Here is a 13084-nt window from a genome sequence, read left to right as displayed (position 1 = left end):
AACAATACTAAACTCACCACTCCTATCTGGTGGCACATTAGCTTGCCCGCGCAGTGCCACAAATTTCAAGTAAGAGGACCGACCAAGCATCTTCTTCCATCTCCCTGTTACATAAATCAATGCCATATCCATAGAACTTGTAGAGAATATCCAGGATAGTTTTACAGGGCCAAATCATGTCGCCTGTTGAAAGAGGTGACCTTGCTCGGGTCCCAGGTGTGCGGTTCCTAAAATGGCTGCCATATACACGTCCTCTGATAGGAGACGCGGAAGGTATTAAACTGATATGAACAATACTAAACTCACTGTAACGGAATGCAGTACATTAGTCCACGATATCCGTTGGTATCCTCAGGAAATCCACAGTCAGAACAGAAAGCACGGCAATATTCCCCATCCTCCCAATAACCGGACGAAACACAGTTTGGGAGTCAACTAACTCAGTTTATTCACAGGCTGGCATATTTAAGCAGTTCCCCATGCAAGGGGTTTCCTTACAGATAATCCAGGGGATTTCTCCCAACATGCATTGTTCTTTTCCCAGCAGGCATTGCTGCACGAGAGGGATACTCCCACTAAAATGGATGATTAAGTGGATTATCCCCTCGTGCAGCAGAACTGACAATTTACTTTAAAATACATATTTTCCACAATATTCGGTATTTTAAGATGACTGAACGTTCGGTAGATAGCTGGGGTCGAAGCGCATACTTCGTGGGAATACCGCTCCGATCCCAGCTGAATTGACCGAACGCCGCACAAAACACATTAAAACATTGAGTTCGGTTTAAAAGTACCGAACAGCTAGGGGGAACAGAATGTGCCGAACGCGGGACTCCCGAACGCTCTGGAAGTCCAGCGGTGTTCGGATCATTGAGTAGCCGTTTTCAGTTCCAGGCTCTCGACGACCGAACACCGCTGCAGAGACAAAGGATCCAAGATGGCCGACCGCCGCATGGTCGGTAGCCGAACGGCGGCCACCTAGGAGAGCCCTTAATTACCGATTGCAACATTGTTGCAATCGGTTAATTGGTGCCACACGACTTGTGAATGGGTGGTCTACCTGGGGAGCCCGCATTCGTACGGCGAACGGCCGGGATAGCCGTGTTTCGTCGAACGAAGGCTGCCAGCAGCGTACGGCTGCCAGCATGCGAACGGCCATAACACAGCACATATACAGGTAAGGACACACAGTATGCATTCAGCCTATGGACAACCTACAATAAATATAGTTCAGAAGTGGCTAGGTTTGCCACAATGCTCCCCCAGAACCAAGCCGGCATACACAGTCTGATCCCAACGGATCGGCTTGGGGATGTCCGGGAGAGTACTCACAGATCACTTCTCGAGTTCAGTCTGTCTGGATAACCCGTCAGCGTTACCGTTTTGTTTTCCTGGCCGGTAATGGATGGTAAAGTCAAAGGGCTGCAGCGCCAAACTCCAGCGCAGCAGCCTGGCATTGTCTCCAGACACACGGTTTAGCCACACCAACGGGTTGTGATCTGTGAGTAAGGAAAAAGGTTGTCCATACAAATACGGCTGTAACTTTTTAAGGGCCCACACCACGGCCAGGCATTCTTTCTCAATGGCGGGGTAGCTCACTTCACGGGGCAACAACTTGCGGCTTAAGTAGGCTACGGGATGTTCTCCGCCATCGGCTCCCACTTGACTCAGCACTGCCCCCAATCCAAACATTGAAGCGTCTGTGTGGACAAGAAATCTTTTAGTTGGATCAGGAGCAGTTAACACAGGAGCATTAGTTAGGGCTGTCTTGAGTTGTTGGAATGCCTGCTCACACTCTGGGGCCCAGACAACCAGTCGGGGAAGGTTCTTTTTGGTCAGGTCCGTCAGGGGTTTGGCCAGGGCGCTGTAGTCGGGTACAAATTTCCTATAATACCCTGCAGTCCCTAGAAACGCTAGCACCTGAGTTTTGGTCCTTGGGGTAGGCCACTTAGCTACGGCCTCAATTTTGGCTGGCTCGGGTCTCTGCTGCCCACACCCTACTCGGTGTCCCAGATACTGCACCTCGGCCATACCTACGTGGCACTTACTAGGTTTTAAAGTTAACCCGGCTTCCCCAATACGGCCTAAGATCGCCCCTATATGGTGTAGGTGATCTTCCCAGGTCTGGCTGAAGATGGCTATGTCATCCAGATAGGCACAGGCATACTCCTGGAAGCCGTCCAGTAGCCGATCTACCATCCGCTGAAAAGTAGCCGGAGCGTTTTTCATTCCGAAGGGCATGACCTTAAACTGGTACAGGCCAAACGGAGTGACAAACGCCGACTTGGGGATGGCATCATCGGCTAGAGGAATTTGCCAGTATCCCTTACACAAGTCAATGGTAGTGAGATACTGACCCCGTGCCATCTTATCTAGCAGCTCGTCTATCCGAGGCATCGGGTAGGCATCAGGCACTGTCTTGTCATTCAGCCTCCGGTAGTCAACGCAGAATCGGGTAGTGCCGTCTTTTTTAGGCACCAGGACTACCGGTGATGCCCAGGGGCTATCTGAGGGTTCGATAACCCCTAGCTGCAGCATTTCATCTAACTCGGCCTTCATATGGGTCCGGACTGATTCCGGAACCCTATATGGAGCCTGTCGCATAGGTAGCTGTCCCGGGGTTTCGACTCGGTGGGTGGCTAGCGGAGTGTACCCAGGTAAATTGGAGAAGGTAGCCCCTTTAGCTACGATCAGCGCCTGTACCTGGGCACGCTCGTGAGGGCTTAGCCGCTCCCCCAGCTGAACTCCCCGGGAGGGCTCTATCGGTTCTTTCGGTTCTAGTAGATCAGGCAGTGGCAAGTTCTCCTGATCTTCTAAGGCGGAGGCACAGATTGCCGTCACATCCTCTATCCTCTCATGGTAGGGTTTGAGCATGTTTACGTGGAGCATGCGTCTCTTCCCTACCCCTGAGCAGGGGCCGATCACATAGGTAGTGTCGCATCGCTGCTCTACTACCTGGTATGGGCCTTGCCAGATGGCCTGCAGCTTGTCGGTGCGGACAGGTTTTCAAATCAAAACCTTCTGTCCCACTTGAAAGCTGCGGTCCCTGGCTCCTCTATCGTACCAGCGTCGCTGACGTTGCTGCGCCGCCTGGAGGTTGGTGTGCACAGCCTGAGTTAGCGCCTCCAGACGGTCTCTGAACTCCAGTACATATGATACGATAGGGGTTTCGCTAGCCGCGCTCTCCCCCTCCCAGTGTTCCCTAATCAAGTTCAAGGGTCCCCGTACCCTTCTCCCAAACAATAGTTCAAATGGGGAGAACCCGGTCGATTCTTGGGGAACCTCTCTATACGCAAAGAGCAGGTGAGGCAGGAACCTCTCCCAGTCTTTGTGGGTTTCCCCGAACGTCCGAAGCATCTGCTTCAGCGTCCCATTGAATCTCTCACATAGTCCATTGGACTGGGGGTGGTAGGCGGAATTGACTATTGGCTTAATGCCACATACCTTCCACATATGTTGGGTGACCTCGGCAGTAAATTGGGTGCCCCGGTCGGATATTATTTCTTGGGGGAATCCTACCCTGGAAAACACTTTCATTAAGGCTTCAGCTACGGTTTCAGCATGAATGTTAGTGAGGGCCACCGCTTCGGGGTACCTGGTGGCGTAGTCCACCACGGTTAAAATATACTTTTTGCCAGAGGGACTGGGTGTTGGCAGGGGCCCTACTATGTCTACTGCTACCCTGCTGAAGGGTTCGGCAATAATGGGTAGGGGGCATAACTTGGCCTTGTGGCGATCCCCTCGTTTACCTACTCGCTGGCAAACGTCGCAGGAGGTGCAATACTGTCGCACATCCTGTGAGATTCCGGGCCAGAAAAACGCATGCGTCAGGCGGTATCGGGTGCGGGTCATTCCTAGGTGTCCCGACAAGGGGATATCATGAGCAATTCTAAGCAGCTCCTGCCTATACTTCTGTGGTACCACTAACTGTTTATTAGTCAAGGTGACAGATCCCCCCACGTCCTTGGCCGTGACACGGTACAATAACCCTTTCTCCCACGTGTAATGCTCCCCCTCTAGCCCTGTCTGGTCAGCTTGTGCCCGGTCCCTATAGACTTGTAGAGTGGGATCGGTCTGTACTTCAGTGACAAAGGTAGTCGGGGTATCCCAGGACATGGGAGTCGGGTGGGGGTCATGGTTTCTTACCTGAGCCTCAGAGTGTATCGGTGTAGCCGTGGTGCGAGCCTGTTGCCGTGTGGTTACTGGATGGGCTTCCTGGTAGGGAGCCTGTGGAACAAAGGCAGAGGTCATCTGGCCCAAATCATTCCCTAGCACAACATCTGCTGGTAAGTTCTGCATTAGTCCCACTTCTACTGTCCCCTCTCCCGCACCCCAGTTCAAATGTACTTTCGCCGTGGGTAGTCGGTATACAGCTCCCCCGGCTACCCGAACGGCCACAGATCCACCAGTATGCGTGCCCTCCGATACCAAATGGGGTGCTATCAGTCTTAAGGTAGCTCCCGAATCCCGCAGTCCCTGAACCTCGTTCCCCTCAAGCGTTACCAGCTGCCGGTGATGTTGCCGGTTATCAGTGGCTCGGACCGACATTACCTCGTGCAAGATACCCAGGGGTTCCTCCGCATGAACACTCCACAACTCCTGAGTGGCTGGTTCCCTCTGGTAATGGTGAGCGGCCGCCCTGGGTACGGGGCTTGGACGCCCCTGATTCCAGGTGGGCCTGCCACGATTCTGGGTGCATTCTCGGGCCATATGCCCCCATTGTTTACAGGAATGGCACTGGATGTTGGCCCGCCCGTTGTATCTGGAAGGGGGCGGTACATGTCCTTGCGAAGGACGGAACGGGGCGGCTGTGGGCGCTAGAGGTGGTGGAGCACTAGGTAGTCCTGTGGGTCGGGAGTAGCTTTTGGCTACAGGTCCCTGGTGCCTCCGAGCATCAAAGTGTTGATCGGCCAATCTAGCTGCTTCAGGTAGGGTGAGGGGTTTCCTGTCCCGCACCCATTCTTGAGTCTCCGGGGATAATCCATTAAAAAATTGCTCCAGCAACATCATCTGACGCAATTCCTCCATGGTGGTGGCGTTGCTGGCCTGTATCCACCCTTGGGAGGCTTGATCCAGTTTGTGTGCCCATTCGGCATGCGAATCTCGCTCTGGTTTGCGTAAGTGTCTGAACTTGCGCCGGTATGCCTCTGGGGTAATGGCATACCTCTCCAAGATTGCGCGCTTTACTTTTTCGTAATCTTTGCTGTCCTCACTGGGCACAGCACGGTAAGCTTCAGCTGCCCGACCTGCTAGTTTGCTTGCTAGCAGTTGCACCCATACTGACCGTTCTAGCTCATGTAGATCACACAGTCTTTCAAAGTCCTGCAAGTACCCATCGATCTCGTCCTTTTCCTCGCAAAAGGCTCTGAAGGCCTGGTACGGGATCTTGGGCTTTACCGGGTTGTAAAGGGACCCTGTGTTGGACTCGGTTCGAGTCAAGGCGTGCTGCGGGCTGTGTGCCATTACGTATTCCTGCACGTTGGCCATCACCATATTCAACATGGCATCCGATATAGGCTGCGGCAAAAATGCTAGCCTGGTCCTCATCTCTCTTTCATAGAGCGTTTCTTCCATAACTACTGGGGGTGTAGCGCTGCGGGCTTGGTCTCCCTCCATCAGCTCGGCAATTAGTACCGCCTTGGTTTTGCTGCTGGCTACTTTCCCCCTGGCTTCCAGTAGTTCTTTTAAAGTCTGTCGTTTCAGTATGGTATAATCAATCTCCATACGAATTGCCCTTGCTTTCCTTGTTCGGTAGTTCCAGTTACACGAACTCTGCTTTTCGGCTGTAAGGTTCGGATCCCGTCGCTTGCCACCAATTGTAACGGAATGCAGTACATTAGTCCACGATATCCGTTGGTATCCTCAGGAAATCCACAGTCAGAACAGAAAGCACGGCAATATTCCCCATCCTCCCAATAACCGGACGAAACACAGTTTGGGAGTCAACTAACTCAGTTTATTCACAGGCTGGCATATTTAAGCAGTTCCCCATGCAAGGGGTTTCCTTACAGATAATCCAGGGGATTTCTCCCAACATGCATTGTTCTTTTCCCAGCAGGCATTGCTGCACGAGAGGGATACTCCCACTAAAATGGACGATTAAGTGGATTATCCCCTCGTGCAGCAGAACTGACAATTTACTTTAAAATACATATTTTCCACAATATTCGGTATTTTAAGATGACTGAACGTTCGGTAGATAGCTGGGGTCGAAGCGCATACTTCGTGGGAATACCGCTCCGATCCCAGCTGAATTGACCGAACGCCGCACAAAACACATTAAAACATTGAGTTCGGTTTAAAAGTACCGAACAGCTAGGGGGAACAGAATGTGCCGAACGCGGGACTCCCGAACGCTCTGGAAGTCCAGCGGTGTTCGGATCATTGAGTAGCCGTTTTCAGTTCCAGGCTCTCGACGACCGAACACCGCTGCAGAGACAAAGGATCCAAGATGGCCGACCGCCGCATGGTCGGTAGCCGAACGGCGGCCACCTAGGAGAGCCCTTAATTACCGATTGCAACATTGTTGCAATCGGTTAATTGGTGCCACACGACTTGTGAATGGGTGGTCTACCTGGGGAGCCCGCATTCGTACGGCGAACGGCCGGGATAGCCGTGTTTCGTCGAACGAAGGCTGCCAGCAGCGTACGGCTGCCAGCATGCGAACGGCCATAACACAGCACATATACAGGTAAGGACACACAGTATGCATTCAGCCTATGGACAACCTACAATAAATATAGTTCAGAAGTGGCTAGGTTTGCCACACTCACCACTCCTATCTGGTGGCACATTAGCTTGCCCGCGCAGTGCCACAAATTTCAAGTAAGAGGACCGACCAAGCATCTTCTTCCATCTCCCCGTTACATAAATCAATGCCATATCCATAGAAATTGTACATAATATCCAGGAGAGTTTTACAGGGCCATATCTTGTCGCCTGTTGAAAGAGGTGACCTTGCTCGGGTCCCAGGTGTGCGGTTCCTAAAATGGCTGCCATATACATGTCCTCTGATAGGAGACGCGGAAGGTATTAAACTGATATGAACAATACTAAACTCACCACTCCTATCTGGTGGCACATTAGCTTGCCCGCGCAGTGCCACAAATTTCAAGTAAGAGGACCGAACAAGCATCTTCTTCAACCTCTCTGTTACATAAATCAATGCCATATTCATAGAACTTGTAGAGAATATCCAGGCTAGTTTTACAGGGCCAAATCATGTCGCCTGTTGAAAGAGGTGACCTTGCTCGGGTCCCAGGTGTGCGGTTCCTAAAATGGCTGCCATATACACGTCCTCTGATAGGAGACACGGAAGGTATTAAACTGATATGAACAATACTAAACTCACCACTCCTATCTGGTGGCACATTAGCTTGCCCGCGCAGTGCCACAAATTTCAAGTAAGAGGACCGACCAAGCATCTTCTTCCATCTCCCTGTTACATAAATCAATGCCATATCCATAGAAATTGTACATAATATCCAGGAGAGTTTTACAGGGCCATATCTTGTCGCCTGTTGAAAGAGGTGACCTTGCTCGGGTCCCAGGTGTGCGGTTCCTAAAATGGCTGCCATATACATGTCCTCTGATAGGAGACGCGGAAGGTATTAAACTGATATGAACAATACTAAACTCACCACTCCTATCTGGTGGCACATTAGCTTGCCCGCGCAGTGCCCCAAATTTCAAGTAAGAGGACCGACCAAGCATCTTCTTCCATCTCCCTGTTACATAAATCAATGCCATATCCATAGAACTTGTAGAGAATATCCAGGATAGTTTTACAGGGCCAAATCATGTCGCCTGTTGAAAGAGGTGACCTTGCTCGGGTCCCAGGTGTGCGGTTCCTAAAATGGCTGCCATATACATGTCCTCTGATAGGAGACGCGGAAGGTATTAAACTGATATGAACAATACTAAACTCACCACTCCTATCTGGTGGCACATTAGCTTGCCCGCGCAGTGCCACAAATTTCAAGTAAGAGGACCGAACAAGCATCTTCTTCAACCTCTCTGTTACATAAATCAATGCCATATTCATAGAACTTGTAGAGAATATCCAGGATAGTTTTACAGGGCCAAATCATGTCGCCTGTTGAAAGAGGTGACCTTGCTCGGGTCCCAGGTGTGCGGTTCCTAAAATGGCTGCCATATACATGTCCTCTGATAGGAGACGCGGAAGGTATTAAACTGATATGAACAATACTAAACTCACCACTCCTATCTGGTGGCACATTAGCTTGCCCGCGCAGTGCCCCAAATTTCAAGTAAGAGGACCGACCAAGCATCTTCTTCCATCTCCCTGTTACATAAATCAATGCCATATCCATAGAACTTGTAGAGAATATCCAGGATAGTTTTACAGGGCCAAATCATGTCGCCTGTTGAAAGAGGTGACCTTGCTCGGGTCCCAGGTGTGCGGTTCCTAAAATGGCTGCCATATACATGTCCATGGATAGGAGACGCGGAAGGTATTAAACTGATATGAACATTTACTAAACTCACCACTCCGAGTGCTGTTATTTATTTAATTTTTTTGTGGTGAGGCTTTACAGGACAGAGTGCTTCTCCACGGTACATGTTAACTCACGGGCAGCTGGCTCATCAAGGAACCAGAGCAGCTTGAACGAAGTGACCTTGCTCGGGTCCCAGGTGTGCCGTTCCTAAAATGGCTGCCATATACACGTCCACTGATAGGAGACGCGGAAGGTATTAAACTGATATGAACAATACTCCACTCCTATCTGTAGGTCCGTCCCATTGTGATTTATGCCCCCCACCCAACCCCCGGGGTGGGGGCCGGGGGGGAGGAAAGTAGGCCCCCCCATTGTGATTTTTGGCCCCCACCCACCGTGCAGGGGTGGGGGCCAAGGGGGGAGGACAGTAGGTCCCCCCATTGTGATCTATGGCCCCCACCCACCGCGCAGTGGTTGGGGAGGACAGTAGCTCCCCCCAGTGTGTATCATGGGCTTTGAGGATAGGTGTCAATCCATACCTGCCAAGTGACCCTATGTAGGGGGAACAGTCCCTATTCTCCTCTGTGTCAGTGTGTATCATGGTCTCTGTGGACGGGGAACAGTCTCTATTCTGCTCTGTGTCAGTGTGTATCATGGTCTCTGTGGACGGTGAACAGTCTCTATTCTGCTCTGTGTCAGTGTGTATCATGGTCTCTGTGGACAGGGAACAGTCTCTATTCTGCTCTGTGTCAGTGTGTATCAGGGGCTTTGAGGACAGGTGTCAATCCATACCTGCCAAGTGACCCTATGTAGGGGTAACAGTCCCTATTCTGCTCTGTGTCAGTGTGTATCATGGTCTCTGTGGACGGGGGACAGTCTCTATTCTGCTCTGTGTCAGTGTGTTTCATGGTCTCTGTGGACGGGGAACAGTCTCTATTCTGCTCTGTGTTAGTGTGTATCATGGACTCTGTGGACAGGGAACAGTCTCTATTCTGCTCTGTGTCAGTGTGTATCAGGGGCTTTGAGGACAGGTGTCAATCCATACCTGCCAAGTGACCCTATGTAGGGAGAACAGTCCCTATTCTGCTCTGTGTCAGTGAGTATCATGGTCTCTGTGGACGGGGAACAGTCTCTATTCTGCTCTGTGTCAGTGTGTATCATGGTCTCTGTGGACAGGGAACAGTCTCTATTCTGCTCTGTGTCAGTGTGTATCAGGGGCTTTGAAGACAGGTGTCAATCCATACCTGCCAAGTGACCCTATGTAGGGGGGACAGTCTCTATTCTGCTCTGTGTCAGTGTGTATCATGGTCTCTGTGGACGGGGAACAGTCTCTATTCTGCTCTGTGTCAGTGTGTATCATGGTCTCTGAGGACAGGTGTCAATCCATATCTGCCAAGTGACCCTATGTAGGGGGAACAGTCTCTATTCTGCTCTGTGTCAGTGTGTATCAGGGGTTTTGAGGACAGGTGTCAATCCATATCTGCCAAGTGACCCTATGTAGGGGGAACAGTCTCTATTCCGCTCTGTGTCAGTGTGTATCAGGAATTTGACTATCTTTATTCAGATTCAAAAATTACAATTCCAGGAAAAATTTAACAAACATTTACAAGAACATGTTATGCACATCATAGAAACAACGTGAACCTCTATAAAGCCACAAACTTAAGACAAAAAGTATGTACACACAATGTGTAAGGTTTTGAAAGAATATTCTGAATCCTTACATGTTTACTTTATCGTTTGTTTGATTTTTGTGAACCATATATAAACTACAAGCAGCGTGAAAACTATAAAAACTCAAGTGGCCATGCTGATCAAATTAAATAGTATGCTTTACACAGCGTATAAGGGTGATGTCACAGCACAACGGGAATCTAACAGGGGAAGAGGTGAAAGTCATCCTCCCCCTCCCACGACCCCGCCATATCTGCCAAGTGACCCTATGTAGGGGTAACAGTCTCTATTCTGCTCTGTGTCAGTGTGTATCATGGTCTCTGAGGACGGGGAACAGTCTCTATTCTGCTCTGTGTCAGTGTGTATCAGGGGCTTTGAGGACAGGTGTCAATGTTAGGTGATTTCTGCCCTTTATGGATTAAAAGCAGACTCTGCATCAACTGTGCAATTTTCCATGGGAGTTTTGCCATGGATCCCCCTCCGGCATGCCACAGTCCAGGTGTTAGTCCCCTTGAAACAACTTTTCCATCACTTTTGTGGCCAGAAAGAGTCCCTGTTGGTTTTAAAATTTGCCTGCCCATTGAAGTCAATGGCGGTTCGCGCGGTTCGCCGGTTCATGAACATTTGAGGAAGTTCGCGTTCGCCGTTTGCGAACCGAAAATTTCGGGTTCGCGACAACACTATTGGTGAAGCACCAAGAGGCTGATGAGAGTCCGAAGGGGAGGCATAGGAATCTCCATGTCACTCCTTCCCATTGAAATTGGAGTAGGTGGCGACATTCTTCCGCTATAGGGATCGTGAGGTAGGTGTCTTGCAGGTCTAGTTTGACCATCCAGTCCCCCAATCTGGGGGAAGCAGGTCTCGTAAGCAGTGGATACCTTCCATTTTGAAATGGAGGTACCGAGCAAATGCGTTTAGGGGTCGCAGGTTGATGACTGGGCGGACTCCGCCTCGCTTCTAGGGTACCAGAAATAGATTGCTCATGAACCCCGGGAAGGGTGAGGGAACCTGAAATATTGCGCCTTTTTCTTGAAGTGAGAGGATCTCTTTTGGACACCATGTTCTTGTCGTGTGCGGAGAATGCTATTCGGTGTGGCCAGGCTGTTTGGACAGGGGGCTGTACGAACTCTATGCGGTACCCTAAGACAGTATTAAGGACTCAAGAGTCTGCTGTCAATTGTTGCCAGATCTCTATGAAGTGTAACAGTCTTCCCCCCACGGGGAGAGGAAAGGTATTGCACTCACCATAAGGCCGTCGGCTGTTTGAGGTGCCTCTGTTTCCTCGAGGTTGCCATGGTCTGCCTCTGACCGGAAAAAAGTGCGAGGGTGCTCTGTTTCCTGGTGGCTGAAATCTAGCCGTAGCGGGACCTCGGTATCCCGGTATGAACCGCGGGATGAACGGCCGGGCAGACGGCCCTGGTGTCTGCCGGTCCCACCAAAAACTCTGGGAGAGAACACTCTTTATATGCTCGTCTGTGCCTTGTCTAGGGCCGTAAACGTGCTTACGTAAGTGCTTAACTCCTTAACAAAATTGTCCCCGGATAGGAGACCTTTGGCTTGTGGTCCCGGTTCGGTGAGGGCCATGTTTACGAGCTTGGGCTCGATTTTCATAAGGATGGTTTTGCGCCGCTCGGTGGCTAGCGCAGCATTAGCGTTGCCAATGAGGCAAATGGATCTCTGGGCCCAGCCTCTAATGGCTAACAAATCTAACGGTGTCCACTCAGTTAAGGCCGCTTCGACCAGCTCGAAGATTTTGGCACTAGGGCCTAGCGTATCGAGTACTTTATCCTGGCAATGGTGTAGGGAATAATCAAGTCCCTTCTTTGCTTTCCAGACAGTTTTTCCCAGGAATTGTGCTACCTTGGGATCTATGTCTGGCGTGGCGCAGGCCATATCGGGGACTGTTGGGCGTGGGCATTCTGCCCGCAGTTTGTTCCTGGTGGCCTTATTTAAAGGCTTACGGATTCTGGCTGCTATGTAGCATGCCACATGCTCAGTTGGGAACCATTCCGCTGACCTAGGATTCTGTAATGTATCGGGATCGAACAGAGGTTCGCCCTGTGGATCCAAAATGGCAGACGAATCCGCGGTATCATACTTTAAGGTATTTGGATCTCATGGCGGACTATGGTCCGGTGAGGGGACCTCCCATTCATTTGAGTCGACCTCGTCGGACTCGTTCAAAACCTCCTCTACATCCGAACCAGAGTCGGAAGAGTCCGTTAGGGCTTTTGCCCTCTTCCATGTCCGCGCCGCTTTTGCCCGGCGGATGGCTCTCTTTCGTGGGGGCCTCATGACATCAGTGGTGACAGGACATACCCTGTCCGCAGGGTAGGGCTGGCAGCCTTAGGCCTGGGGGGCAAAACCAGTCAAGTGGCCCATTGCACCACCAAATCAGTTCACCATCCATGCCCACCTTTTCCTGGTTTTATAACGGATATTGATGTTATGCTAATAACCGCTCCTTCACGGCTCTGACTTTCAATGTTGTCAGAGCGCAGGCTGAGAATCTCTGAGCCTGGGCTCTGACTCACTAACTGAGCGCCGGAACCACGAGGGAGAGGATATGATCTGACTGCACCTACTGCTGGTGCGCACCAGTGGATCACCAGCGAATCGTTTAAATTGAATATGCTGGTGTCCCCAACTTGTGAGCTGTGTTGGCCGCCGGGTGCCTCTGTTGTCATGGCACCCTGCGTGACCGCACAGCTTGCACACCCCAACGGCTGGCCCTGCTGACACACACTGATGTTACTACTTACAAATCCCTCAATATTAATACAGACAATTGGTAAACACCAATAAACTGTGGAAACAGAGCTGATCCCCCCAAAATTTATAAAGGTTTGCTTAGTGGATTTGTTGTAAGATTAAATCATGCCTCCTCCTCTCTCTCTCCCATGCGCTGCTCTGTAGGCTGGGAGGAAGTGATGAGTAATCACATTCTC

This window comes from Pelobates fuscus, chromosome 4, assembly GCF_036172605.1.
Source record: "Pelobates fuscus isolate aPelFus1 chromosome 4, aPelFus1.pri, whole genome shotgun sequence".
NCBI classification, from domain to species: domain Eukaryota; kingdom Metazoa; phylum Chordata; class Amphibia; order Anura; family Pelobatidae; genus Pelobates; species Pelobates fuscus.
This window is presented reverse-complemented; position numbering follows the sequence as displayed.